The 17,675-nt window shown below is 39.3% G+C and overlaps 1 long non-coding RNA gene across 1 annotated transcript; it reads left to right on the forward strand.

The window, feature by feature from the left end:
* Window positions 1-4,598: 4,598 nt before the first annotated feature.
* Window positions 4,599-9,800, forward strand: LOC105513507. Its single transcript, XR_001002036.1, has 2 exons — window positions 4,599-4,719; window positions 7,378-9,800. It is a non-coding gene; the product is annotated as an uncharacterized LOC105513507 (long non-coding RNA).
* Window positions 9,801-17,675: the final 7,875 nt, after the last annotated feature.

The following is a 17,675-nucleotide window of genomic DNA, read 5'->3' on the forward strand; positions in this document are numbered from 1 at the left end:
CCACCCCAGGAGGCAATATAGCCTGGCTAAAGTTAAGCTCAGATACGGAATTATCTGTGTTGCAGTGGAAATGGTTAAGTTGCAACATAAATCGTTGACTCATCTGAACTCTTGGGTGAGTTTGCTGTACTTTGGGATGAGATGAGGTGTTTTTTTTTTTTAAACCAAGCCTTCAGTGCTTCCACATGGGAGGCACCATATGGGTAGAAGGTGCCCAGTGCAAAGGATGGGCATTCTGGCTGATGAGTAGTTCTTCCAGAACAACATGGGGCTCCTGCTCCGTCCTGGGTGAGGAATATGATGTGCGCCACTTCTTCAGTAGCCGTGAAGAACTTCCATTCCAATATTCATATTCACATTCCAAATCTATTTGAGTTCTGCTGTGAGTCTGCGCACCTTAAAAACAGGGAAGATGAATCTGTGGTAGCAGCACCACTAGGGACAGCCTCCATTTGTAGCATATAGGGACATTTGAGAGGGAGGACATACTGGACAAATCTTAGTAATGAGTTGAAAGTTGCCCACCTCCTTCCAAAAGTCTTTGAGTTGCATCTGCTCTACATTTCTCTTTCCTCTTTCTCTTTTTCCTTTCTGCCTAGAGCCTCCCATTATCCTGAGTTTTGCTGTGAAATCACCAAAGGTTCATAGTTACCTAAACCTACTCTAGGCTGGGCCCATGTTCCTCTGATGTACTGTACTGTGTTCTCTGAATTGTAAAATATGTTCATAATTAACCGAAAACTAGACTCAAAGTACCTATGATTGGAGGGAAAAAAAAAAAGACAAAAGGTCATTTCTTAAAAGGGTAGCTGGAGGCTAGAGAGGAGAATGCTGTGACAAGGGGCTGTGTGGAGGAAAACTCTCCCAAGGTGCCAAGAGCTCCTAGGGCAGGGGTGGAGAGATGGGAGGGACCACACCCTCCATCAGAAATGCCCATGGCAGTGTCTGAGCACTGCCCTTCCTGACGTCCCTACATGTCCCCCTTGATCCCAAGGACTAGAAGCTGCTATATATGCTGCCTGCCTCAGAAAACAGATGCCAGGCATTGTTACTGAAGTGCTTATAATTATATTAGAACTTGACTTTTGGGCTGAGACCTCTGGGGTTGTGTGTGGTAGACATGATGGAAAGAAGGGGATGCAATCCTATCATTTCTTATCAAGATCAAGAATAGCATCTATGTAATAGAAAGATAATGTGAGCCACATGGCTCATCTTCATTTTTCTAGTAGCCCTATTAAGAACTTAAAAAGATACAGGTGAAATAAATTTTAATAATGTAGTTATTTAATCCTATATAGCCAAAATATTATTTTAACATGTAATCCATATAAAATGTTGAGATACTTTGTAAATTTTTTTGGTACAAGATCTTCAAAATCTGCTGTGTATTTTGTACTCACAGCACACTGTAGTTTAGACCAGCTACATTTCAAGTTTTCACTAGCCACACGTGGCTGGTGGTTGCTGTACTGATCAGCACCACTCTAGGAAGATCCATTGCTTCAATACATCATGACTGCTTTCATCCATCTTCGCCCTGCCTTGCTCTCTGACCATTCTGTAACCTCTCCCTTCCTTCCTTCTTTCCACTTGCCCCCATTTTCCCTAACTCCTTTCCCAGCACCCCCCCACTCTTCCTTTGCTCCTTTTCTTTCTTATGTCAGTGACTTTCTCACTAGATGGTAGGACCAGAAAGAAAGGAACAAAAAGAGCTTACTTTTGTGCTAGAATAGAAGAGATACAGGGGCAAACAGTATGTAGTTCTATCCCAAACCATACCAAATCAAGTTCTAGGAAGAAATAACATTTCTAAGTAAATTTTGTTTGGAAAGGAGGTCACTAAATTAATTTAATTATAACAAAATAAGAAACACTAACTATTCTCTATGATTTAATGACTCTATGCGCACGTGTATCAAATTTTCCAACAGTAGCCATACCAGATTTCTTTCCGTGGCATAGAATTTATTTAATTGCTCAATCTTTGTAAACTACCATCCTAGCTCATGCAGAATATGTGGGAAGCATTCTCAGATGTTACACTTCTCTTTGCCACTGAAAGCCTCGCCGACTCAGATCCCTGTTTCTCAGAAACAGGAATAAGGAGATACAGTCACACACTGCATAATGATGTTTTGGCCAATGATGGTCCGCATATAGGACGGTGGTCCCATATAAAAAAAAAACCAGTAGGGAGCAGTGGCATGTGCCTGTAATCCCAGCTACTCAGGGGACTGACATGGGAGGAACACTTGAGCTCAGAAGTTTGAGGCTACAATGAGCCACAACTGTGCCACTGCACTCCAGCCTGGGTGACAGAGCAAAACTCTGTCTCAAAGAGGAAAAAAAAAATAGGAAAAGAAAGTCTAGCACAACTATTATGCATTGTACATGTACATAATACTTAAAAATGATAATGAAAACAACGTTACTGACTTATACATACTTTTCATCACTATTTTAGAGTACTCCTTTTACTTATTAAAAAAAAAAAAAACAGCCTCAGGAAGGTCCTTTAGGAGGGATTCCAGAAGAAGGCATTGTTATCATAGGAGACGACAGCTTCATGCGTGTTATTACCTCTGAAGACCTTCCAGTGGGACAAGATGTGGAGGTGGAAGACAGTGATATTGATGATCCTGACACTGCGTAGGCCTGGGCTAATGTTTGCATTTATGTCTTAGTTTTTAACAATAAAGTTTAAAAAGTGAAAAAAGTTAATATAAAATGCTTATAAAGATACAAAGAAAGAAAACATTTTTGTACAGCTGTGCAATGTATTAGTGTTATTAAGCTAAATGTTATTACAAAAGAGTCAAAAAGTTAAAAAAATTAAAAAGTTTATAAAGTAAAAAAGTTTCAGTAAGCTAAGGGTAATTTATTATTGAAGAAAGAAAAAAATCTTAAATAAATGTAGTGTAGCCTAAGTGTCCAGTGTTTATAAAGTCTATGGTTGTATACAGTAGTGTCCTAGGCCTTCACATTCACTCACCACTCACTCACTGACTCACCCAGAACATCCTCCAGGCCTGCAAGCTCCAATCGTGGTAAGCGCCCTATACAAGGGTACCCTTTTTAATGTTTTATACTGTATTTTTACTGTACCTTTTCTATGTTTAGATTCAAAAATGTTTACCATTGTGCTATAATTGCCTACAATATTGAGTACAGTAACATGATGTACAGGTTTGTAGTGTCGGAGCAATAGGCTATACCTTACATCCTAGGTGTATAGTAGGCCATATCATCTAGGTTTGTGTAAGTACACGATGATGTTCACACAAGTGCAAAGTCGCTAAATGATGCATTTCAGAAGGAACGTATCCCTACCATTAAGTGACAGATGACAATAGTTTCTTTTCCTCTCTTCCCTCCTCTTTGATGTTGAAGAATGGCTTGGCAGAGCCTGGAGGTCAGTCACATAATGAAATGGTTGACTCCTAACTCTAAGATGTGGATTTCTTTGGTACAGAGAGCTGTTCTTCAAAGTCTTAAATATATAAGAATCCAAGCTTGGGCTCCCAGAGATATGACGGTTTTTTTTTTCTCATTTCCTTATTTCCCTCTTGTTCAATAGTATTCACTATTCTATTGTGAAGTCTCCCCCAGGTCATTTTTGGTTGATTCTGGGCATCTTTCTTAATCATCCCAGCTCTTCCCTCTGGTTGGGATATACTAGGTGCGTTTCCAAAATTTGATCTTGGGCTCTGCTCTACTGGCATGCTGTCTCAAACTGACATTCCCTTGACTTACCATAAGTCAATTCCATTGTCCAGCTTCTTAAATAGAAATCATTTGGTTGTTTTAATATTTTGACTGCTCATTCCTGCATTTATATATAATTATGCTTAGACTGCCTTTTTCTACCATGTGCAAATTCGACATGAAAACACTTCTCTCTTGAGCTTTAGCCTCACTAGCTATGCTGAGCCAAAGCTTTTGTTGTTTTCTGTCTAGCTTATCCACCACCCACTTCATTTGACCTTATAAACATGTTTAAATAGATTTCTCGGATAATGACCATTCTAGCTGGCAACTTCCCGTTTAGATATTATAGCAGGCACAGTGCAAATTAGAGGGCAGAGCAAAAGCACTAAGAATCATGAGACCCTGGATAAATATAGTAGACCCGCTCAGGCTCATAGGACAAGGCTGAGTTCTTACCCCAGTTTACCCACTGACTCAGGGGGTGACTCTGGGGAAGGCCGAGTAAAACAATCATTGGTTTCATCTACTGGTGACTCAGGCATGTTGATCTCGATAAATGGGGTCAAAAGAAGGAGTCTGCTGTCACGGAGACACCTCATTTCCATCCTGGGTGTTTCACTGTTCCCTGGGTTGGCCTCTGAGTTCACTGGGAGGAAAACAAAGATGCCCTTTGTGCACTATTGAAGGCAGGCTGGGTGCTCATGGGGCAACTGGCCATATCAGCAATGAGAGGAATCTTTTAAAGGTTAGCAGATGGGCAAATAGGAAGAGCTGTTCAACCTGATATTAAAAGATTGCCTTTCAAATGTGGCTTTGTTCAATTCAGTGTTATCTTGCTTTAATATTTTCCACTGCTCTGCGATTTTGCTAATAGACCAGTCCACCAGTGATGGGAGCATTCAGTGAGAGCCTGGTGTTCTGCTCAGTACCAAGTGCAGCACTTTCACATACTTGATGCTCAGTGAATGTTGAAAGAGACAGTGAAAGGATACAGAGCTGAATGAGTAGGTATGGTTACATTGTAAATGGCCTTGCTCACATTCTTTGACAGCAGCTTTCTTTGCTGACTTGATTTTCCAAATGTCAGAATTGTCAAATCCGAGCTTCTTCAAGTCTTCTTTCTTTTCTTGATTTTTAGAGTAAGGGTTGATTTAGTAGCACTTTCAGGGACTCTCTGGCCATCTGATGGGTCTTTTAGATTCAGCTATTTGCAGGAGATCATATTTTTGTGACCTAGAAGGGAAATTTTTTTGGATAACTTTTCATGAGTCTTTATTAAATAAACTTAGCATATCCTCCCTCCTTATTCCACAGAAATAGATCTCCATAGTTTCTGAGTTGGAATAAGGAAATGAAATAATATAATATATAAAGTTGTACAGCAATTTGATGAGCAACTAGATTAATTGTTCTTCAAAATGTAGAAAATAAACCTCTATACTAAAGGAAAAATGTAACTTGCAAAATAAATTACTATATAAAACAATTTAAAAATTCATTATTTTTTCCTTTGAGGGAGAAGAAGCAACTTCAAATGGGTGAATGGCATCACTGTTGACTAGTTAATAAAATCATCTTATATAATATAGTTCTTATACACTTTTTTTGTTATGCTGAATACCTTTATGTCCTGATAAAAATTGCTTGAGGCATGAGAAACAAGTGTTCGGCACTCTTTGAAGAGAGGTGGTAACTAAGCATTGGGGCTTGGCCTTGTTGCCTAAGATCACACAGTTTGAAGCTGAACTGAAATTAGAAACCAGGGATGCTGGATCAGAGTTCAGTACTCTTTAGAATATTAGAAAGAAGGAAGGTCAGCCGGGTGTGGTGGCTCACATCTGTAATCCCAGCTCTTTGGGAGGCCAAGGCGGGTGGATCACTTGAGGTCAGGAGTTTGAGACCAGCCTGGCCAACATAGTGAAACCCTGTCTTTACTAAAAATACAAAAATTAGCCAGGAGTGCTAGCACATGCCTATAATCCCAGCTACCTAGGAGGCTGAGGCAGGAGAACTGCTTGAACCTAGGAGGTGGAGGTTGCAGTGAGCCGAGATTGGGCCATTGCATTCCAGCCTGAGCAAAGAAGTGAGACTCCATCTCAAAAAAAAAAAAAAAAAGAAAGAAAGAAAGAAGGAAAGTCAGATGCACAAAATATGAATGGAGGAAGAGCTAATAATAATGAAATATTTTTGGTAGGGTTTACCTCAATGAAAAGCAAAATCACCTCCACTATTTTCTCCCGATTGACTGAAAGTTCTAAGTATCAATCTAGGAGTTCCATAAAAGCAAGGACTGTGCCTCTTTCAGATCTCCTGGACCTAACCCAGTTTCTCATGCTTGATGAATGAATAGATAACTTTCCACAATGTCTTCTGTTGTTAGCTCCTTCTCTTATCCCTTAATAATCCATTCACATATTTCCTCCCTCTGGGTGGAGCATAAGTCAACTTCAAGATTGGACATGTGGCGTAACATCATTGTGAATACATGTTGATTGAGCACAGTGAGGAAGCAAAAGTTGAAGCAAGGGTTATATTTGTCTTCTTGGATTGCACTCCTTCATAAATAAAGAAACACAACTAGTAGAACTTTTGGGGTTGAAGAGACTTTAGAGATCATGCAGTATATTTCCTTCAGCTGAAACACAAAAGTATGAAATGGCTAAGGAAGGCCTCATGAGGAGATGGGAGCAGTGCTGACATGAGATTGGCATCTCCCAAATTCCAGTCCTGTGTTCTTTCTAATGCACCACCTCTTACCTGTCTGGTGCATGTGTATATGTGTATATATCTATATCCATATTCATATCTATAGCTATCTTCAAATGGGCTGGTCATTCTTGTCTAAATTTGAGTAACATCAAGGTCCCTGAAATTGAACAGAATGGGTAACATATATTGAAAATGGTCTCTTTTCAATGAAATATGTTTTTGATTAGTATCTTGTCAACAGTTTTCATAAGCAGTATAGGAAAATGAAGATGATCACAAAGCACTAGTTGGACATTCACTTTGACTACTTGTCAATCATTAAGTGTTCATTCACATGCTATGACGGACTGTAGGGCACCCTGGTGGATGCTGGAGGTGGAGGGGTAAGAAGAAGGATGAGGCAAAATCCCTGTCTTCAAGGATCGTGCAGTCTGTTTGGAAAATTAATGTTTATATAAAAATGAATAACATGAGTGTTCATTAAATGGTAGAAGTTTGGGTAATAGTGCTGCCATCTCACTGTATTAGGGAGGCCTTTCTGGAGGAGGATGTATTTACACATATAAAGGATTGGCCAAGCTAAAACAAGTAGAGGAGACTACTTTGGTAGGTCAGGGATGCAGAGAAAATGACAAAATCAAATGCCAATAATTCTAATGGTTTTCAAGATTCCTTAAAATATTTTGGCCATCAGTTTTCAAATATAGACTATAATTTGCACTATGTATGTACTAATCCTATTGTATTTAGGTTTTAGCATGACTCTCACAAAATCATAATCTGAAAGGTTCCTGAGACAGGCATTGACAGCTATATAGAACAACCTTTGGCTAAAGGATGGGCATCTCTGACCAGTAGCGTAGTGGCCACTTCTCTGCTCTTCTCACATCCCCTCAGATCCATTTTGCCATGTTGGTGTGCCTTTCCTCTAGCTTCTGTGTGATTTTTTTTTTCTAGGTTCACCCTTGTGACTCTCTCAGATGACTGCCCCTTTGTCTACAAACCTGAAAACCAGAAGTGCCTAAGGGGTTGCATCCTCCCTGCACAGCCCTTAGCCAATGACTGGCAAAGGAGAGGGAAAGCCTGGATTCATTGCCTCCTTTGGGAAAAACTCAGAGACATGATTCACACTCCGGAGTTCTCCTGCAGGATCAGGCCTACATCCCCTTTCTGAAATTTCTCATAAACTACAGTCCCCTGCTTGACTTTTTCCCCTTCCCTGCCCATCATCCATCTTCCTCTACTTCCCTCTTTCATTTCAGAATCTACATCTGAGAAAACTGCCCTAAGATAAGGAATATGCCTATCTTCCAATTTGAGTTCTGTAAACAAGAGCCAAGAGAGCAGGGGTGATGATACAGCTGAGCCACAATCAAGTTTCTTATTATTTTCCGGGCACAGAAGATTCCAGTCCACATCCTGTCTTCCCTTCATTCCTAAGATACAGCAATAGAAGTCTGAAGATGGTAAACTCTAATAACTGTTCTCTGAATAGAAAATAACAAGCCTTCCCCTCCATGCCCAACGGTCCCCAATACAATTGGTGTTCATAATATGCAGTTTGAAGACAATGATGACCAATGACCAAAGGCATAATCAGAATCACAGACCTATATCAGCACTCTGGACCCACACATCCTCTTGCTCACCCAGTGATGTTTACCAGGAGGCATCTTGCCAGAAAGGAAATCAGCTGTGGGGGCTGTACGTTCCAGGAGCCAGCCCATCAAGAAGGCATTTGTGAGTTTCAGGGCGTGGGGGTACAGTGGAACAAAAGTGGTGACTGTTTGCTTGCATCATGGAAGCAGCATTGGAAGAAATCACTCCTGACCAACCGATGCCAGTTGGTGGAGCCTAGATTTTTAAAACTAGATGGTTGCCCATCAGTAAGGATGTCCAAGGGGCGAACCCACCAGCATGACTCTCCCTCCTTCTGTTTGATATTTTCAGGAGTGCTACTCTGTGATAGGCTGCACTCATGTGATGATTACTGTATTGTGCATTCGCTGACTCTCATGACGTACAGACTTTCCAAAGCTCAGCTGCTTTATAACATCCAAATTAATACCAGGAGCATTTCTGGGAAGAGGAAGGGAACTACTGTGACATATGGACCAAATCTAATGATTCATATAAAACTCATCGGTTACATTTTTACCTTCTTTGAAATAAGAATCAATAATTGTCACATTGTCTAGTTATTTATACTGTACTTACCCAAAAAGGTAAGTTTACTTCTCATGAATTTTGACTTATTGAGAAGAAATCCAATCTCAGTCATGGATTGAGACTGTTCTTGTTGTTATTAATGAAAACTGAATTATAAACTGTTTTGTACAAAAAAAAGTATTATTGAAAGAAATGTCACACTAAAAGACATATCAAAAGCCTTGATAAAATTAAGATTCATTGTGTTCAGCATTATTCAGTCATCCATCATTCTGGGAGAAGGCATATTAAAATCAACAAGGTTATTTTGACATAATTTACTCTTTGTGATTCTTCACAATTCCTCCAGGATGACAGATAGAACTTTGTAATCATAGCTGAAAAAGGCTCATCAATTAATAGTTAAATTAATGAATGAACAAAATATAATGTCATTCATCTATCAATTTATTCATCATCCTACTTAGTACCTCTTTTTAACAATGCTTCCTAAAATGCTATTTACACTGTGAATTGGTTTTACAAGATTCTTTTAATCAAAGATGAAATTTATAACACAGAAACAGAAAACCAAATACTGCTTATTCTCACTTATAAGTGGGAGCTAAACACTGGGTACACATTGACCCAAAGATGGGAAAAAACAGACACTGGGGACTACAGGAGGGGGCAGGAGGGGACAAGGTTTGAAAAAATTCTTGTTGGGAAATTTACTCTCAGTAAGCTCATTACCTGGGTGATGAGTTCAATTGTACTCTAAAACTCAGCGTCACACAATATACCCTTGTAACAAACCTTCACATATACCCCAAGTCTAAAATAAAAGTTGGAAAAAAGATGAAATTCAGTTCAGCCACAGTCTTACAGAAAACATCAAATTAGTAAAATCTAAAGTTATGAGATTTGATAGTTTTACGGTAGTTGACATCTATAGAACAAACAATTTGGACTTTACATGATCTATAGGACATCTAGAGGGTGTCCAGCAGAAGAGAGACTGCCTTTTCTGTGGATCTTTTTTAATAAGTAAGGATATCTTCTTAGAACCCCCCAGACAGGCTTCTTTCTGAACCAATCACTGACATGAGAAATGAAACATCTACTTAAGATTAATGAAGATTTGCTCTTTGAGTCATGTAAAGGAGAGGTGAAGACCTGAACAAAAAGTAAAGGAAGAGAGAAACGCCTGGTGGCCAATAAACCAACAGTGTCTGCTTCAGCTACCTTTCCAGGAGCCAGCTTCTTCTACGATGGTGAGAAGTGTGTTGAGGGGTCATGAAGTGACTTTTTGCAAGGGTGGCTGTTGCTTGTAAGTGAAGACATGATGGCCATAAAGTATGATTGATGGAGGAACATTCTCACCTTCCCCAAAATACCTCACGAATTCATCTTCTGAAAAGTCCCACATTATGACTTTGGGTTATTTTATCTGGAACTAAAATACCTATTAAAATGCATGTTTATAATTTTAGAGTGGCACAGCATAGTAAATAAACACCTTAGGATATTTTCTTCAGCAACTCCTTTTTAAGCACCTAAGAGCAAGGCAGTCTGCTAGGTGGGAGATGCAGGAATACCTCACAGATAGCCCTCTATTCTGACAACCTATCAATCTGAGTGAACTACATGCACAAGGACTATAGTAGAAAGTGGTATCATCGAGATGTGGCTGACCTTGGAGTTCAAAGGTAGGAACTATAACTTCTGAATGTTGTAGCGGAAGAAGGGAGAATGATGAAGAAGGTGGTGTTAGAGTGGGCTGTGAAAAACTCTAGAATGCAGATACAGAAAAAGACAATCGAGGCTAAAGGGTTCCATAGGGGTGTGGAGAAGCACAGGAAGCATGTAGGGGAAACAGAAAGATTGCCTTTACTTGGAGCAAAATGATGGCAATCCATGGTTGATAAGATGAGAAACAACTCTTAGAGGCGCTTGATGCCAGGTTAAGGAGTTTGGAATTTGTTACAGATACAGAGAAGATCCTTCGAAGGTATTAGAAAAAGAGTTGCTATTAGGGAAATTGTCTGGTTTTGATGGGCGAATAAATTGAATGGGAGGAGGTAATAATAGACTTTGGCGGTGGTAAGGGCAGTTATATATCTACTAATTATTTGCAGTGACTTAGAGAAGAAGAGATAAAACATTTCAGGAAAAATAACATGGTCAGAGAAGTTCAGGTTCACACAAGTCACCTCCTTGTCTTGGATATCCAAGAGACAATATAAGGCCACTAGGGCCCCCAAGGAGTTTCTGGTGGGGGCAGGGGTTATACTGAAGTCCAACAGCAATGTTTGCCATGCTCAGCATTTGGCCCAGTGCAGAGATTTCTCCCAAGCGCTGACAAGCTTTTTCTCATTCATGGAGCCTGGGTTCCCAACCACTGTGTCTGTAGCCCCTGGTATTCCCTGAATTGACACCAACCGTTGTCTAAATGCTCCCCTTTGTTCTTAACTTTCTAAGTGACTCATCAGATTCCTACTTATGTTGTCTGAGTTGATTTATGAAACCCTAATGTGACAGATGAGACCTAATTCCCTTGGGGATTATTATTTCTTTAGGTAGTTTCCCATTATGGCAGTTTCAATTACATGTGTATTTCTGCCAACAATGCTTAGTTCTCTCTTTTGTACTTTAAAGATTATTGACATCAGGTCCAGACTTCTGGAATTCACTTCCCCAGCTATTTTGACTATGTTTGAGTAGAAGTTCTGGCAGGGATTTTTATGAAGCCGTGCTATATAGGATAGATTCTAATTGAAGAGTGAGATGTGGAAGATATTGCAAAAGCTAAGGGTTGCTGTTGGCTGCGGTAATGATGGGAAACCAGATAATTCAGCCAGCCTGCTAGGTAGACCCACCTCTATTAACCTGAATTATCTATCTATCTATCTGTCTATCTATCTATCAATGAGCATTTCACAATTACAGGGCAAAGTTGCACCAAGAAACCATTAGCAAATGTATTTATTCAGTAACAAAATGAGTCCAAAGAAATAGAGTTACTAAAGTACAATGTAACATTTTTTTATTTTTATCAGCATTCTCACCATTGTATAATCCAACTGAATTGTTTCAACCTAGTTGGCCTGTCGGGTTATCCTGATCAGCAAGGATTAATTCATTAGACCATATCCCTATCTGTATGCAAGAAGTATAATTGTTAGGACATTCACGATTAGGACTGACTTTCATCTGGTGCGCACTGGTAGAGCATATCGGACAGCACCCATTATCTTTAATTATAGGGGTCCATGTGGTTAATAAATTGTTAGACTGTTACCCTTGCACAAATTGCTGAATTATAAATACAAAGAATTATAAAATAAGATAAAAATAGCTTGTTAAGGAAACGTAAACCTCTGACTTTAATGCTTCCATGATGATACATCCTGTGTCAGATATGGCACCTATAGGTGATTTTACAACCGCAGGTTATTAAGCACCAATGTACAGACCAAGGAGGAAAATAATGTAGTTCTGAAAACTAAGTAGTGCATTCAGAGGGTCCTTTGGCTTACGAAACATTCATCTCAACAAGAGTTTACAGTTCAGAAAAATCAAAAAATTTGCAGGAATGAAATAAACATCAGGATGGGTATATTAATTTCCTATTGCTGCTGTAACAAATTACTGTAGATTTCATAGCTTAAAACAACACAAGTATATTTTCTCATAGTTCTGGACATCAGAAATCTGAAATGGGCTTTAATGGGCTTAAATCAAGATGCTGGCAGGCTGCATTTATTCCAGAGGCTCCAGGGAAGAACCTGTTTCCTTCCATTCTCAACTTCTAGAGTTTGCTGGTATTTCTTGGCTCATGGCCCCCTTTCATATTTAAAGCCAACAGTGGCCAGTCGGCTTTTTCTCACAGTGTATCACTCTGTCAGTAATTCTCCTCTCTTTTTCACATTTGAAGAACATTTGTGATTCCATTGAGCCTATCTGGACAATCCAGGATAATCTCTCCACTTCAAGATCGTTAACTTACATCCACAAAGTCCCTTTGGCCATGTAAGGTAACATATTCACAGGTTCCAGAAATTAGAACGTGAATAACTTTGGAAGGTCACCGTTCTGCCCACCACAAAGTGTTTCCAAATGTCATAGTGGTCACGGTTGGTGTTTGATCTTGGACATCCCAGTCTCAGACTCAGAAAACCTTGTTTTCTCCCTGAAGTTTGTAACTGAAAGACTGCATTGTTCTGCCTGTAGGAATAAAATAGATGGTGGAGTTGAGATGAAAGATGGGAGTAAATATAAAAAGAAAAATGGAATGATGAAAAGATGGAAAATATGGAAGATGGAAATCCATCAAGAAATATTTATCAAATGTGCTTTATGCTGAGCTCTGTAGGCAGCAAAAAATAGAAGAAAATACACTTAGCCTCATTTGCTTGAAGGACTAGACTTTCTTGTGCTCTCAAGGTAAAGCATTTTGCTCATGGGCTACAGCATGTTTTGGAATCCCTTCTGTGCTTTGCCCTAAACAGTGTGCCCTGAACACTCAGGCGTATCCCAGAGACAATCAGCCAGTCAGTTTGGCTGGAGCTGAGGGAGCATATCTTCCTTAAAACAAGACGAGGAGGGGCCCCAAATGTCTGTTAATGAGGAGCAGTTGGCACACGAATGACCTCACCAGGAATCTCTTGTCCCTCCTGCTGTACTGCCCTCTCCAGGTTTGGTGAGTTGGAGCGCTCAAGAGCTGGCCAGTGCTGATGCTTGCAGCTAAGCTTCCCTTTTGAGGTTTCATTGCTACCACTTTACAAAATCCAGGTTTTGTAAGTGGTTACAAGCAACAGTATTGTATCAGCTTAGAGGAAAGCTCCATTCTAAGCAGAGACCTTTGCCACATGTGTAACTTCCATGTCCATTCCTTGAGCATGGTTCCACTTGGAAACACCTTAGTTCGAGTCCAGTTATGTCTTCTTGGAGAAACAGTTTCATTCCTCTAGTCTCATTGATTTTGTCCTTGTTCCTCTTTGATGTCAAAGCTAGGCTGGATTATTCCAGTTTATTGTCATCAATTCTTCAACCAATGCCGTTAAGCAGGCCTTTAGAGTAAGATGTGTACAAACTTCAGACCAACAGGGAAATTGTCCTGAGATGCAAATAAAATGGTCCATGGTAATAAGACATTGGAAGTGGGTAGGAGGGTTCTTCCTCCCCTGCTGCTTCTCTATTCTCCTAAGCCCCCATCTGTTTCCTTGGTATAGATGAATTAAGATGAAAAATTAATCTTTCAACTCTTGGTCCAGCTCAAATGTTAATGTACAATTATTTCTTACGTTTTCCTCCCAGAATTACAAAAACACAAGCTGTAATATAAGGAAACAACTAGAAAGAAAAAAAAAACATAAATTCCAAAAGCAGTTCTTTGAAAAGTTGTACAAAATAGAAAAAGAAAAAGAAAAAAAAGTTGTAAGCCTGATCAAAGGAAAAAAAGAGCAAAAAGGTTAAGAATGAGAATGGAGGCATAATATAGATACCAAAAAAAGTGAAAGTAATTATGAGAAAATGACCCTATAGTGACAAAGTTGAAAACCTAAAGCAAATACATGGTCTGGTTTTGCTCAGAGTAGGGACAAGTAAGCTCTTACTAGACTAACCTCAAACTATAAACAAAATAAAAATATAACTATTTGAGAGAACTGGAAAGGTAGATTCTGGGGGCAGATTCTGGATTGTCATTTAGAAGAAAGAAACAGTGTGGGGAGACTTCCCTCCCTGTTTTGGGACACAGATTGCTTTCAAAAAGCAATCCAAAAGCAACAGCGTACAGGGTTTTAAAAACAGAAAGAAACCCTGAATCATTTTTTATAGCATGATTTACTGGATATTTATTTATTTATTTATTTATTTATTGTACTTTAAGTTCTGGGATACATGTGCAGAATGTGCAGGTTTGTTACACAGGTATACATGTGCCATGGTGGTTTGCTACACCCATCAACCCATCATCTAGGTTTTAAGCCCCACAGGCCTTAGGTATTTGTCCTAGTGCTCTCCCTCCCCTTGTCCTCCCCCACCCTGATAGGCCCCAGTGTGTGATGTTCCCCTCCCTGTGTCCATGTGTTCTCATTGTTCCATTTCCACTTATGAGTGAGAACATGCGGTATTTGGTTTTCTGTTCCTGTGTTAGTTTGCTGAGAATAACAGAGAAACCCTCAATCTTATTGGCTTATAGAGCCAGAAGACAGAGCAACCAGAGCCATGAGAAAGTAAGGATGTCCTTGGAGAAAGCCAGAAAGGGAAAGCTACAAATTCTGTGTATAAACTCTGCTCAGATTTCTGGCTAACACCTGATTTATGAATGCACAGAACAGACTCTAAAAGTCCCTTCTAAAGCCAAAGGAATGGAGCTGAGATTTGAGGTGCCAGCCAAATGTTGGAGTTTACAGCTGGAATCTAACCAAGTTAATTGCCTGCTAAAACAAAAAAGTTTACAGTTTGGGGGAAAATATAACAGAATGTAGAGTATCTGGAATTTAACACTACAATGTTCCAGATACAAGCAAAATTACTTGACATATAAAGAAATGAGCACGTGACCCATTCTTAAGAGAAAGAAGGATTTTAAGACAGCTTGGATGTTGGACTTAGCAGACCAAGATTTAAAGCAGCGACTATAAATATGTTAAGTGATATGAAGAAAAGCACATTCAAAATTAGTGAAAAGATAGGATATCTCAGCAGAGAAACAGAAACCATAAAAAGGAATCAAAGCAACAGTATTTGAAATAAAACACTTATTGAAGGAAATTCAGAGCCAAATGGAGATGACAGAGGAAAGAACCCATGGATGGAAAGATAGATCAATAGAAACTATCCAATCTGAAGAAAAAAGAGAAAAAATAGAGAAGAAAATGAAGAGACTTGAGAACCTAAAGAACAATATCAAAAGACTCTGTGTAACCAGAGTCTCACAGAGTAGAGAGATAATGGGCTGAAAAAAATATTTGAAGGAAAACTGGCTGAAGAGTTCCTAACTTTGACAGAAGTAGAAAGTGTCCAGATTTATCCAGCTAAGCTCAAGTGGCATAAACACAAAGAAAACTATGCCTAGGCACATCAGCCTTCTGGAAGTTAAAGATAAAGGGAAAATCTTGAAAACAGCTGGAGGAAAGTGGCACGTTATATACAAGAAAACAATGCTTTGAATGAATAATGAATGAATAAAGTTTCTGCCCTCTTCTCAGAAACTTGAAGGCAAGAGCACAGTGAGACAAAAATCTTTAAAGTGTTGAAAGAAAAACAACCACTGCAACCACCACCCATCAAGCCAGAAATCTATATCCAGTGAAATATTCTTTGAGAATAAAAGTGTAATAAAGATAATTTCAGATCAGAGAAAACAAAGGTGATTTGTCATCAGCAGATCTGCTCTACAGGAATGAAGGAAAGGAGCTCATTAGACTGGAGGGAAATGATACCAGAGGCAAACCTGGATCTTTAGGAATGAATGAAGAGCATCAGAAATGGTAAATACCTGGGTAAATATAAAAAGTTGTCTTCTCCTAATTTCTTTAAAAGATGTATGACTGTTTAAAGCAAAAATTACAACATTTTAACATTGTCTTGTGAGATGTATAACACAGGTAGGTAAATAGATATGACAACTATATCATAAAGTACAGAGTGGGAGAAAATTGACCTGTATACAGTTGCAATGTACAATAGTAACTCTAAGGAGTTACTCTGCAGTAGCTCTGCAGACCCATGTCTATGCTGTAACCCAACATAGATCAGCCGGTCTTGTATCCTGAATTAGGCTGAGCTAAATTATTATTATTTATTATTTTTCATCTTTTTTTGTTTTTGTTTTTGTTTTTGTTTGTTTGTTTTGTTTTTGTTTTTTGAGACAGAGTCTCGCTCTGTTGCCCAGGCTGGAGTGCAATGGCGTGATCTCGGCTCACTGCAAGCTCCGCCTCTTGGATTCAGGCGATTTTTCTGCCTCAGCCTCCTGAGTAGCTGGGATTACAGGCACATACCACCATGCCTAGATAATTTTTGTATTTTTAGTAGAGACAAGGTTTCACCATTTTGGCCATGCTGGTCTCGAACTCCTGACCTCACGAAATATTAATATTATGCATCTTGGTCCATAGAGAAACCATTTAAAAATATAATAATGCAAACAGGTACAGCTAAAAAGTATGCAGATAAATTCTAGAAAAATATAAAGTCTCCACAATAACCCAAAATGAGATGAAAACTTGTATGTGTAGAAAATTTACCATGAGGATATTAAGAAAGTAATTAAAATTTTCCACTAAAATGTTATCATGACAAAATAGTTTCATAGTTGATTTCTAGTGAGCTTATTTTAAAATAAGAGATAACTGTAATGATATTTACATTCTTTATGACTTCAGAAAAAGAAGAAAACCTCCCTGTAAAGTCAGCATAGTTTCCACACAGTTCCATATCTCTCCCTAAAATTCCCACAACAATTAGCACTTGGAAATATGGGGATCACTAGTCTGATATCTCATTTTTGAAAAGTTATTTATCCCTAGAATAACTGATAACTTTGTTTGTCAGGCAGAAAGGGAGGGAAGGAGGGAGGACAGAAGGAGGGAAGTAATAGACTCCAGTAGCCTGATATGTGCCAGTCAATTCACCAAGTGTTCTTCAACACTCCTAGGAGATCATCAATATTACTCCCCCTTTTATAGACTCTGAGAATCAGAAATACTTTAAAAAATACAAGCGGCCAGGCACGGTGGCTCACGCCTGTAATCCCAACACTTTGGGAGTCTGAGGCAGGCGGATCACGAGGTCAAGAGATCGAGACCATCCTGGCCAACATGGTGAAACCTCGTCTCTACTAAAAATACAAAAATAAGTTGGGCGTGGTGGCATGTACCTGTAGTCCCAGCTACTTGGGAGGCTGAGGCAGGAGAATGGCGTGAACCAGGGAGGCAGAGGTTGCAGTGAACCGAGATTGCGCCGCTGCACTCCAGCCTGGGCAACACAGAGAGACTCCGTCTCAAAACAAAAACAAAAACAAAACAAACAGGAAAAAAGCTCCCTCCTTCTGTGAGGTCGCATAGTTAATAATGGCAGGTGTGAGATTTGAAGGTCGA

This window comes from Colobus angolensis, unplaced genomic scaffold (genome assembly GCF_000951035.1).
Source record: "Colobus angolensis palliatus isolate OR3802 unplaced genomic scaffold, Cang.pa_1.0 Scaffold230, whole genome shotgun sequence".
NCBI classification, from domain to species: Eukaryota; Metazoa; Chordata; class Mammalia; order Primates; family Cercopithecidae; genus Colobus; species Colobus angolensis.